Source organism: Cynocephalus volans, chromosome 17, assembly GCF_027409185.1.
Source record: "Cynocephalus volans isolate mCynVol1 chromosome 17, mCynVol1.pri, whole genome shotgun sequence".
In the NCBI taxonomy this organism is placed as follows: Eukaryota; Metazoa; Chordata; class Mammalia; order Dermoptera; family Cynocephalidae; genus Cynocephalus; species Cynocephalus volans.
In genome coordinates this window covers 669,206-681,503 of record NC_084476.1, presented here as the reverse complement: position 1 = coordinate 681,503, position 12,298 = coordinate 669,206, and positions in this window count along the sequence as shown.

Genomic DNA, 12,298 nt, shown 5'->3' with positions numbered 1-12,298 from the left:
TTTTATTTTCAGTTTGTTTAAAATAGTCTAAAATTTTACTTGAAACTTCTTTTTTGACCCAGGTGTTAGTGATGTGCTGTTTAATCTCCAAATATTTTGGGATTTCCCAGCTGTCTTTCTGTTATTGGTTTCTAGTTTAATTCTGTTGTAGCCTAAGAACATACTTTGTATGATTTTGATTCTTTTAAGTTCATTCAGGTGTGTTTTATATGGTCTACAATGGTGAATGTTCCATGTAAGCTGGAGAAGAACATGTGTTTTGCTGTTGTTGAATGAAGTGTTCTTCAGTGTCAACATAGTCAAGTTAACTGATGGTGGTGTTTGGGTTGACTGCTTGTGTGCCCTCACTGGTTTCTGCCTGCTGGATCTGTCAGTTACTGATAAGGGGTGTTGAAGTCTCCCACTATAATAGTTGGGTTGTCTATTTCTCCTTACAGTTCTATCATATTTTGCCTCACATATTTTTGATGTGTTGGTGTTAGGTGTGTACATGTTAGGGATTGTTATGTCACCTTGGAGAACTGACCCTTTTTTTCATTATGTAATGCTCCTCTTTTTTCCTGATATTTTTTTTCTTCCGAAGGCTGCTTTCTCTGAATTTACTATAGCTACTCCAGCTTTTTTTGATTGGTGTTAGCATGGTATATCTTTCTCCATTGGTTTACTTTTAAACTATCTGTCTTTGTATTTAAAATGGGTTTCTTGTAGACAACATATAGATGGGTCCTTTAAAAGTCCATCCTGGTAATCTGTATCTTTTAATTAGTGTATCTAGACTATTCACATTTGAAGTGATTGTCCTGTAACCGGATTAATACCTACTGTATCTGTAACTGTTTCTATTTGTTGTACTTGTTCTTTGTATTCCCCCCACCCCCACTGCCTTTCTGGTTTTAATTGAGCATGTTATATAATTCCATCTCTCCTCTCTGAGGATATCAATTATACTTCCTTTAACAAATTTTAGTGATTGCACTAGAGTTTTTTTTTTTTTTTTTTTTTTTTGTCGTTTTTTCGTGACTGGCACTCAGCCAGTGAGTGCACCGGTCATTCCTATATAGGATCTGAACCCGCGGCGGGAGCGTCGCCGCGCTCCCAGCGCAGCACTCTACCGAGTGTGCCACGGGCTCGGCCCTGCACTAGAGTTTTTAATATACACTTATAACTAATCTAAGTCCACTTTCATATAATACTGCTGCTTCACAGGTCATGCAGGTACCTTATAGCAGAGTATTCCCAACTTCATCTTCCCATTCCTTACTACTTTGCTGTTGTTCATTCATTTCACATACATTTCACTATTGTTTATTTGAACAGACATCCATCTACTATATCCATTAAGAATAAGGAAATGAAAAGATTTTATTTTCCCTCTGTTTATTCCTTCTCCTGCACTCTTCCTTTCTTTATGTAGATCTGAGTTTCTGATATGTATCATTTTCCTTCTCTCTGAAGAACTTCTTTTAATATTTATTGTATGAAGGTCTGCTGGTGATGAATTCCTTTTGTTTTTGTTTGTCTGAGAACTTTCTCCTTCACTTTTTCACTGGATGCAAAATTCTAGGTTGGTGGGTTTTTTCCCTTCAACACTCTAAATGTTTACTCTCCGTACTTGCATGATTTCTGATGAGAACTGTGATGTATTCTTGTATTTGTTCCTCTGTAGATATGGGGTTCCTCCCACCCCTCATATAGCTACTTTAAAATTTCTCTCTTTGTTTCATTTTCTGCAGTTAGATTATACCTAGATGTGGTTTTTTTGGCTTGTGTTCTCTGAGCTCCCTGGATCTGTGGTTTAGTGTCTGTCATTAATTTTGGAACATTCTCAGTCATCATCACTTCAAATTTTTCTTCTACTTTATTCTTGTTTCCTTGTTTTAGTTCCCTGTTGTCTTTGCATTCCCTTAAAATCTCCTTTTTTTTTTTTTTTTTTTTTTTTTACAATGTGGAGTATGAGTTTGAGGGCATGCAATGGGTTCAGGAGGGCATGGTAAAAATGTATTGCCACAATATAGGTGAGAGGTGGAGTTGCTGAGAGAATTGGTAGCAGGGTTTGGGGAGAAGATGAGCTCAAGAGATGTTTCAGAAATTGGAGGAACCATCAGGCTTCCCCCATATCCTTGGGCCTGACTCTTGGTCTCAGACAACTAATGTACCATACCAGAATTAACTATCAGCCCATCCGTAAAAGAGAGAAATCTGATGATCCTGTTCACACTAATATATCAATGACTGGTAACAGCTCAATGTCCTTTCTCAGAGGACTTTGAATTTAAAAGAGGATGCCTGGAATGGGCAATGAGGGTGTTGAATGATGGAATCTCAGATGCTTTGGATCTTGATAGGGAGGTAAATACTGGGTGGGGGGAAGTTAAGAAAAAAGAGACTTACTCCTTCCTCTAAATCAGTGGTTCTCCACTGGGGACAATTTTGTCCCCCCCCCCCCCCGGTGGACATTTGGCAATGTCTGAAGACACTTTTGGCTGTTATAACTTAGGGAGGAAGTGCTAGAGGTTGGAGATGAGTGATTCTGCTGAATGTCCTACAATGAGCAGGACAGCCCCCTGCCAGCAAAGAACTATCTAGCCCAATACAACAATAGTGATGAAGTTGAGAAGGCCTGTCTTAAATCATTACGTGAGTAGCTCTGCATGAAGTCTTGCCTTGTCTCTAAGTCTTAACCTGATTATTAGGTTGAACAATCATAACTTGAGGGATGAAACCATAAAGTAACTTCTATTCCGATCTTCAACTGTTCCTTTAAAACAGTTCTGTGGGGCTTGTTCTTGCCCTGTTCTTGGATGAAAACTTGTACAGACCTATGGATTTTCTGAACACTGTTATACAATGAAAAAAAGCCCTATATTCATTTTAAGCCACAGAGTACAATCTCAATTCAATAATTAAAATGTCTAGTCCCTTATAATAATCAAAACTCCAAACCTGATTTAAAGCTGAGCCTCTCCCTTTGCCTGGCCTGGGGATGAATCTTCTTAAATAGAATCTGCACCTTGTTGCTGTTTTAGCTGTAATCCAGTTATGACACTGGAGCCTCATTGACGTAGTGGTAATGTGTAGGAAAAGGGGAAGTATTCTGTAATCGTGTGATTAAGTGTCTTCTTGCAAGCCTGTGTTCCTGGGCTGTGTCAGCTTTTTCTCCCCCTTACATGAGATGGGAAGACTAAAAGGGGCTAGAGCTATGTAATTCCCTTCCCCCACATATGATACAGCTCTGATAACATCTTTTCCCTGCTGAGTGGGGCTTTGCTATAAAGAACATTCTGAGCATATTTTGAAATAGTTACTTTTCCCCTCCCCTTGCCAGAAACATGAGGGTTTTCTCTTGGCTCTTTAGTGTTAGATCTGGTGGCATTCCAGGATGTAAAACACACAGAAGTGTGTGGGGTCTTCCTAAACTGAGGCCCTCAGGAATTTGTCACTCTCATGGTAGTCCATACTCTGCCTCCGGCAATTTGTCAAAGTTACTGCTTTTGTGTTCCTACCAGTTCACAGCTCCAGCACCTTCTGCTCCAGGTAAGCTGGTCCCAGCTGTGATTCTCTGTTCTTGCCTGTCTTTCCATATTTTGAGGTGGCAGTTTGTCCTATGACCTCAATTCTCTGATAGGTCCAAGAAAAGTAATTGATTTTCAATTTGTTAAGATTTTTCTTATTGTAAATAATAGGAATGATGACTTCTGAACTCAAGAAATTAGAGAATGAGAAAAAAGGTATTTTATATTTATATACCTATTTACAATTTCTGGTGCTCTTTGTTCCTTTTTGTAGATCCAAATTTCCAACTTATTTCCTTTTTTCTTCAGCCCAGAGAACTTTTAAAAAATATTTCTTCAAGCACAGATTTCCTGGCAATGAATTATCTCATTTTTTTGTTTGTTCAAATGTATATTTGTTTCACCTTAATTTTTAAGGTTATTTAAAAATAGAATTCTAGGTTGACCATTTGTTTCCTTCTTTCAGCTTTAAAGATGTGGTTCCATTGCTTTTTGGACAGCCTCATTTCTGATGAGAAATCAATGGATGTTCTGCAGAGTCATATTTTCTATTAAACCCATCCAGTGAAGTTTTTTTTAGAAATAATAATTTTCAGGTCTAGACATTCCTTTTTTTTTTTTATAGCTTCAACTTCTCTTTTAAGAGTCACTGTCTGTTACTTCATTATGTTCATGTTTTCCTTTAAAATCTTTGAACATATTTCTAATAGCTCTTTTCATTCTTTGTATGTTCATCTGTCATCTCTGTCATATCTGGTTTTGTTTCTGTTGACTGCTTTTTCACTGATTATGTTATATTTTTCTACTTCTTTGCATGTCTAGCAATTTTTAATTGACTGCTGGACAGTATGAATGCCATGTGATTAAATGTCTGGACTTGGTTGTCTTCCTTTGAAGAGTATTGAGTTTTGTTTTGGCACATAGTTACTTGCAGATAAACTTGATCATTTCAAGTCTTCTTATAAAGCACTGTTAAGAAATGTCTAAAGGAACCTTTACTCTAGGGCTACTTTAGCTCTGCACTTAAGGCATGGCCTTTCTGCTGAATGGCCAGGGTATTCAACAAGGTTTCTCCGCTCTGGTTTGTCAGGACTCAGACGTCTCCCAGTCCTGTGTGAGCTCTGGTGACTGTTCAGGGCACAGCTCCTCTATAATTTTTCTTTGCTCCACTTTGTAGCATCTCACTTTACACATGCACAGCTTCATGTTTAGCCAAAGACTCAAAGGGGTTCCTTTGCAGATTTCTGGAGCTCTTTCACTGTGTGGCTCCTTCTTTCCTGGTACTTTGCTCCTGAAATTCCAGCATCCTTTGCTTCACCAAACTCTGGCCTCTGTCTTGTAATCTCAACAGGAGGACAAGGCTGTCCTTGGTTTCTTCCTCCTTATGCTATGGTTGGAAAGTTGTCCCCAGCTAGAGATCCAGACAGGGGACTGTGAACAAAATGTGTTTTGTTTTTCTTTTTTTAGGGATCAGTGTCTTAAATTTCCTGTTGTCCAATGCCTGAGAAGTTTCATATACTTCTGCCCAGTTTTATGGTTTATGGCAGGATGGTTATACAGTACCAACAAAAAATATATAATTTTATTTTCTTCCAAATCAAAAGCCAGTACCATTTGTGGAATAATTTTTCTTTTTCTTTTTTTTTTTTTTTCTGACCGGTAAGGATATCGCAACCCTTGGCATGGTGTCGTCTGCACCACGCTCAGCCAGTGAGTGCACCGGCCATCCCTATATGGGATCTGAACCCTCGGTGCTACCAGTGCCGCACTCTCCCGAGTGAGCCACGGGGCAGGCCCCTGTGGAATAATCTTTCTATTCCCCTCAAATCTTAAATCTCATCTACTAAATTTGTGTATACACACAGACACCCATTTTTCTGCACGATTCTATGGTTTATTCCTCTCATACATGTATCTTATTTCTTTATGATTTGATGTTTTAAATTTGAAAAGTCCATTGTATATACAATACAGAAAGGAAAAACTCCACTCATTTCCAATGCTTTCCTTAGATTAGTCACTGTTAAGTGTTTCATGAATACTCTTCCAAACATTTTATACAATAAGAACATTACCTAACATTTATTAAGCGCTTACTGTTTGTTTAACAAACATAGTGTCCGGGCAGTTCTAAGTGCTTTACAAATATGAGCTCCCTTAATTCTCACAATAACTCTACGTGGTGGGGATTATCCCCCCAACAGGCGATGACACACGTTAAGGGTATGTCCAGGGTCACGTGTGATTTGGACCCCAGGCACCCAGCCTCCCGCTGCCACACCACCCTCACCTGTGGCCTCACTGGGTACATAAAACGTCTAAGCTGCTGCCTTTCTGGAACGCTGTCTTGTTGTGTAACTGCCGTTCTCTCACCGTCGTGCAGGCCTTTCCCTGTAAGGCAACTTTTTATGCCCTTTGCCTATTTTCAGTTGAATTACTAATCTTTTTATTGCTGATCTTAAAGAGGTCTTTGAATATCAAGAAAATTTATTCATTGTCTTACGGATTGCTAATACTTCAAATGCATTTATTTACTTCATTTACCATGTTTTGTTTTGTTTGGTTTTTAAAGCTTTTGAGCACGTTTTTGCTCCTGCTTCAAGAGGTTCAACTTCTTCCGTCGTCCAGTCGATCGGTCTTTTCCATTTAGTGGCAGCTCCCAGCCCAGGCGTGGTCAGGAGAGGCGCTGGTCCCTTAGCAGCTGCCGGGTGTCCATTGCAGCCGCAGAGAGGGTGTGGGTTTGGTGTCTCACCTGGGCTTCCTCCACTTTGAGGTAATGAGATTATTAACCCTTTTTGCTCTCCGGGTGATTTTACTTAGCATTTGCATCAACCTGCCTAGAATTCCCATCGAGCGTCTGCGCAGCCCGCCCTGGTGACCGTGGGTCACGGCTCTTGGGAGTCTTGCGGCGTCAGTCCTCTCTTTACTGTTTCTTCCTGCGTCGTCCTCATCATTTCATTCCTCTGCTCTTCCAGATTAGCTTTGTTATAAATCTGTCAATTTCCTTCCACCCATCTTTTAAAAAATCCCCATTCTTCAGAGGGAAATGTCTAGAAACAAATGGATCCTCAGGACTCAGGAGAGAAACCTGCACTGGAGCTGTGGATTAGGAAACTCCCCGGACAGAGCAGTGGTTCTCAGCTTGGGACAGTTTAGCCCCCAGGAGACATTTGAAGGTTGGAGACAGTATTGGTTCTCACAACTGAGGGAATGCCATGGCCTCTGGTGACAGTGCACAGGCAGCCCCCACAGTTACCTGACCCCAATGTCAGTGGACCTGAGGTTGACAAGCCCTGGGACGAGCCTGTGGGCTGGGTGGGTGGCGGGAACGTCTGAGGGAGGCACCAGGGAGCACAGTGTCTAGGAGAGTCCCCAGTCAAGCCACCGATTCTGGGGAAGGGGTGGGAGAGGGGCTGACCTGCCGCACCTCACAAGCCTGTCCAGGGGCTGGGATTTGAGAGTGACCGGGAGAGAGATGTGGTCAGAGCTGCGCTTGGGAAAGTCCACTGTGGATGCCGAGGCCGGTGGTGCCGTGGCTGCGTGTGGAGAGGAGCGGGGGAAGGAGCGACTCTGAAGTCAGAACCCAGGACAGGGCAGTGAGCTGGACACAGGGAGGGAGCAGCGGCCAGCAGCCTGCAGGAACACCCCTCACAGGGTGCCGGTGCCCCGGTGCACTCGACACTCCCATCTCCTGGGCTCCTGCCAGGGTGCTAACCCCTGTGCCCTGGGAACGTGCACCTCCCCAGCGAACCCATCCAGCCTTGCACCTGGCCCCCTTGTCCTCTCAGTCTGATTCCAGGACCCTGTCTGGCTCCAGCTCGCTGTACCAGCTAGTTCTAGCAGTTGCCTGGCTGGATAGTCACTTTTTCCCCCTCCCCAGGTTCAGCAGCACACCCCAGCTGGTTTACAGTGGGGTCTGACCCCAGCTGTTGACCTGCCAGCCGGGTGTGCCAGCTCCTGAGAAGATGCCTTCTTCCTCATGAGGAGGGTGCTTCTGCAAAACCCTCCAGCACAGTAGACGTGCTTGTCTTTGGGGGTGGGGACACCTCTGCACTCCCAGAGGTTCCAGAGGGGCTTGTGGAGGCATGTCCCTGTGCCTTCGTCCCAGTGTTCAGAAGCCCTGGTCTCCCCATGGAATTCTGACCTCACAGAGCAGAAGCTGCCTTGGCTGCTTCCAGGCCGGGTAGCGAGAGCCCATGGTGCCCTGTCCTTGTAGGACTGGTCCCCCTCCCCAGGGAATTTCAAATGCCTGCATCACCCCACCCACCACAGCATCCCCTCCACTGGGATCTTCCCAGGCCACCACTCAGGGAGCCCCCACATTGTGACAGGGACTAATGCATCTTCTGCACCCATTGCTGGACTGGGCCAGCCAGTCCCAAGTCCTCTCTGGATGCCACTCATGTCAGTCCAGGTCTTCCAAGATGCAGAGGGGATTAAATGTATAAGGATCTTGTCAGAGTTTATCAGATGATAATCAGAGATTGTTATTAGTAGAGACAGAACAGGGAGGGAGCTGGGAAGGGCTGGGCGAGCCATCAACTCTGACTTCTAGTGTGGAAAAGGGAAGAAAGGTTGGGCAGGAGTGACCTCCATCGCTGAACAGTCGAGGAAGGTTCCAGAAAGCTGCCAGGGGCAGAAAAATATAACTGAACTAACACTGACTCAAGAGGAAATAGAGAACTTAAATAGTCATATAACTCTTAAAGAAATAGAATTAGTAATTAAATCACAAAGAAAACATCAGGCCCAGTCAGGGAGTTCCACTGAACTTTTGAAATATAAATTCCCTGTAGAATTTTTCCCTAATTGTTTACAAGGTAGCACAACCTGGATAAAAACAATGCAATACACAGCTGTAAAAACTCTAGACAGGTTATCAGTAAACCAGATCTTAATAGAAATAAAGACGATACTCAATCACACTCAAGTCTGATTTACCCCAGGAATGCGAGGTTGGCTCCACTTTAGGAAATCGGTCAATGTGAGCCGTCATCTTAGCATACAGAAGGAGAAAAGTCAGATGAATGTCTCAGTGTAGAGAGAGCATTCAACAGAATTTATCACCTATTCACGATAATTCCTAGAAATCAAGACAAGAAGCGAATTTTATAACCCAACAAAGGGTATCTATTTTTTAAAAGATCACAGCAAACATCACACTTAATGGCAAAAAGTTGAAAGTATTTTCTTGAAGTTGAGGAGCAGGGCAGGGCTCCCACCTTCACGTTGTGTACATCATTGTTCCAGTTAGCAGAGTAAATCCCAGTTCACACAGGAAGATAAGAAAAAGAAATAAAACATATAAGAATTGGGGAAAAACGAAACATTCTTCAATATATCTATGTAGAAAATGTAAACAAATCTAACAATATTCTAATTAATATTTAGCAATGTTTCTGTATATAAAATTAATATACAAAGAGAACTGCATTTCTAAATATGAGCAACACAGGGCTGGCCCGTGGCTCACGTGGGAGAGTGTGGTGCTGACGACAGCAAGGCCACGGGTTTGGATCCTGTATAGGGCCGGCCCGTGGCTCACGTGGGAGGGCGTGGTGCTGACGACACCAAGTCAAGGGTTGAGCTCCCCTTACCGGTCATCTTTTAAAAAAATAAGTATGAGGAACACAAAATGTAACTTTAGAAATGGAATTCTTTATTATATATGAAAGTATGTAAAATACCTGTGAATAAACATCTTCTAAATGTGCAGGACCTTGATGGAGAAAATTATAAAACTTCATTGAAATAAACTAAAAATGACCCTAATAAATGGACATACATATTGTTTATGGCTTGGAAACCTCAATATCAAAGAGATGTATATTTGCCCCAAATTGGTCTGTTGATTATACAATCCTGCCGAAAGCCCACTATGTATGTTTATAACCTGACAAGTTGATTCTAAAAATTATAAAGGCAAATAAAATTCTCCTGAAGAAGAAAGCCAGGTGGGGTGTTCACCTCTTCACAAAGGTTTAGTGACTAGCGTGGTGTGGAGCCAGCCCAGAGGTCGACAGCGGGCACCTGAGCAGCTGGGGAGCCAGACACCGGGGACCTTCCCATGGATGGTGATGTGACAATTTGGTTATAAATGAATCCCTGCCTCACATCACACAGAAAAATCAGTTGCAAGTGGTTTAAAATGGAGAAAGCAAAACTGCGTGCATTTTAGAAGAGGCTGTAGGAGGATATGTCCTCAACAGGCCGAAGAACAAGCAAAGGGTGTCTTCACGACAATGAGCCGAGGAAGAAATTCCTGGGGTGCAGAAAGCACAGAACATAAAGGAGAAGTTGGACATATTTCGATTACACTAGAGCACAGAACTCCTGTGTAACAGCAGAACCACGAACTAAGCAAGAGACAGACCACAGACCGACCGCGAACACCCGCGGCAGATTTGGACCCAGCACGTGAGAACCTCTGCACGTGCACGGGAAGGAGAGAAGTGGCTCAGTTGGGAAGTGGATGAAAGGCTTGAGCGGGCACCTGACAAAGCACGAGACGCAAATGGGTGGTAAATACACGAGAAGACGCTCAACTCCACCAGTCATCAGGGAAAAGCAGGTAAAAGCCAGAGCGAGGCGCTCGCAATACCCAGCAGGTCGACAAGAGCAGGGAGGTGGGCGATCCAGGCTGCCGGGCGGGCGCGAGACCGGCTGGGGCTGGCGTGGTGCGGTGGCGCCCGTCGGTGCACGCCGGGCCCCGCGGCGAGCTCTGCAGGAGCGCCCGTCACACGCTCATGGAGAACGGTTGGAAATAGCGGCAAAGGGGGAGCAGCACGAGTCCCACCAGAACAGTGGACAAACAGATCGTCACACAGCAGCCCGACACGCATGGTCTGATCCACAGTGGCACGCGGTGACATGGGGGCGTCGCAGCAGAGCGTGCAGCGTGGCCCTGTTCACGCGGGTTCACAGCCCGTGACGCTGCACAGTGTCCCCTGCATGCGCGGAGCAGGCGGTGGCCAGTGCGGGATTCAGGACAGCACTGGCCTCTGAGCCGCGGGGTCTGGGGTGGCCGCACAGTGTCTGCATGTGAAGGGGTGGCACAAGCTGGAGGTACAGGGACCCTCTGCCCCCTCCACAGAGCCACCAGCACCCTTTATTATTTTAAAAATTAGACGTTAATTATATACGAAACAAATCCTCATTTCTCCCTCTTCACCTCTTCATAAAGGGACCCGACACAGGGGCAGAGGCGGGACTGAGAAGGGGGAGACATCTGGGGATGCCGGAGCGTGCCAGGCCTGCAGGTGCAGCGGCGGAGTGGAGAGTGGCGGGGGCTGGGCTGTGAGGACAGAGGGCATGACGACGACCATCGTTGCCCAGCACAAGGGCAGTCACCAACTCGGGACCCCGGGAGGACTTCCTGGAGGACTGTGGGTGACATCAATCTTCCCAGCACGTGACTTTCTCCAGCGGCTGGAGCCTGGTGGGTGTGTCACTGGAGCTCCAAAGTGGGAACTGTGCCAGGTGAATAGGGCAGAGGGACCAAAGACACTGAGGTCACAAGAGGGAGGGTGGGGGGGGACGCGGGTCTGAGCGAGGGGAGGGTCGCGAGGTGCGAGGCCTCCTCTGGGTGTCCCGGTGACTGGCACCAGCCTCTGGCCCCGCTCACTTGCAGGGCCCCGGCCTCCCGCTCCCGGCCGCTCGGTGCCGCCTGTCAGCTCTGCCTGTCACACTCCTCTAGCGTTTAAAACCCTGTCCTCCCTCTGCCACCCTGCAATGTCCCCTCCTCAGCCTCAGTTGATTATCTTTTTTCTTGATTCACTGAGAAAGTAGAGCCGTTGAAAGAAAGTCCTCGTCCACCCACGCTGGCCTGCCAGCCCACCTGTGCCTGCAGGCCTGTGACCTGTCTTCCCTTCTGCTACAGTGGCGGAGCTGTCCTGAGCCCTGTGAGCACTTGCCTAGGCTGGCCAGTGGTCACCACGCAGAGCCCAGTGATATCCCCGTCTTTAAAGACACACACACGCCCTCAATGCTGCTTCTCTGTCTAGCTGTTGTCCCTTGTCTCTGCTCCCGTTTGCAGGAAAACTCGTTGAACAAGCTGTCTACACCTGCTGATGCACTTCCTCATGACTCAGTCTCCTTGATACACTCCTGTGTGGACACTGCCTTTGTCACGGTAACGGGCATCTGTCGTCCCGCTGTCATGGTTGGATGCTGGCCCCTCACTCACCTGCTTGGTTCTGGTGCCTCCAGCACCCTCTCTCTGTCCACACTTACTCCCTTGGTGGTGATGACTTCTGTCTCAGGCAGCGTGACGCACTTGTGGGGACTGTCTCCTGTGACTTGCACAGGGTGCAGCAAAACCTCAAGGGGTGACTCGTGATGCCTCAGTTGCCCCCCCAGGCCTGCAGAAACAAGGGGAAGGAGGCGGACTGGAACCTGGGGAGAGAGATGGAGGGTGGGGGGCTTGCTGATCAGGGCGCGGCCTTCCCTGGAGGCTCACATGCCCTGACCACACTCTTCTTCCCGCAAGTGACTATGGGTGCTCCCTTAGAACAAGCCCAACCAGGGGCCACAGGTCAAGGGCACAAGCTGACCTGGCCTGCATAGGTCCGCCCAATGGCACAGAGCAGAGTGCAGAGGGACAAACTGGAGGCGTGAACACAGCCTCACACCCACGTCTCCGGCTCTGGATCCTCTGGGCACCTTGAGGCATCCAGCTGCCTGCAGAACATCTCCGCTTCTGTGACAAATGTGTGACTCTTCACCTGTGACTAGCAAGTTCTCCCGTCTTCCCCATCTCAGTAAAGGGTACTAGCACCACAAAGTTG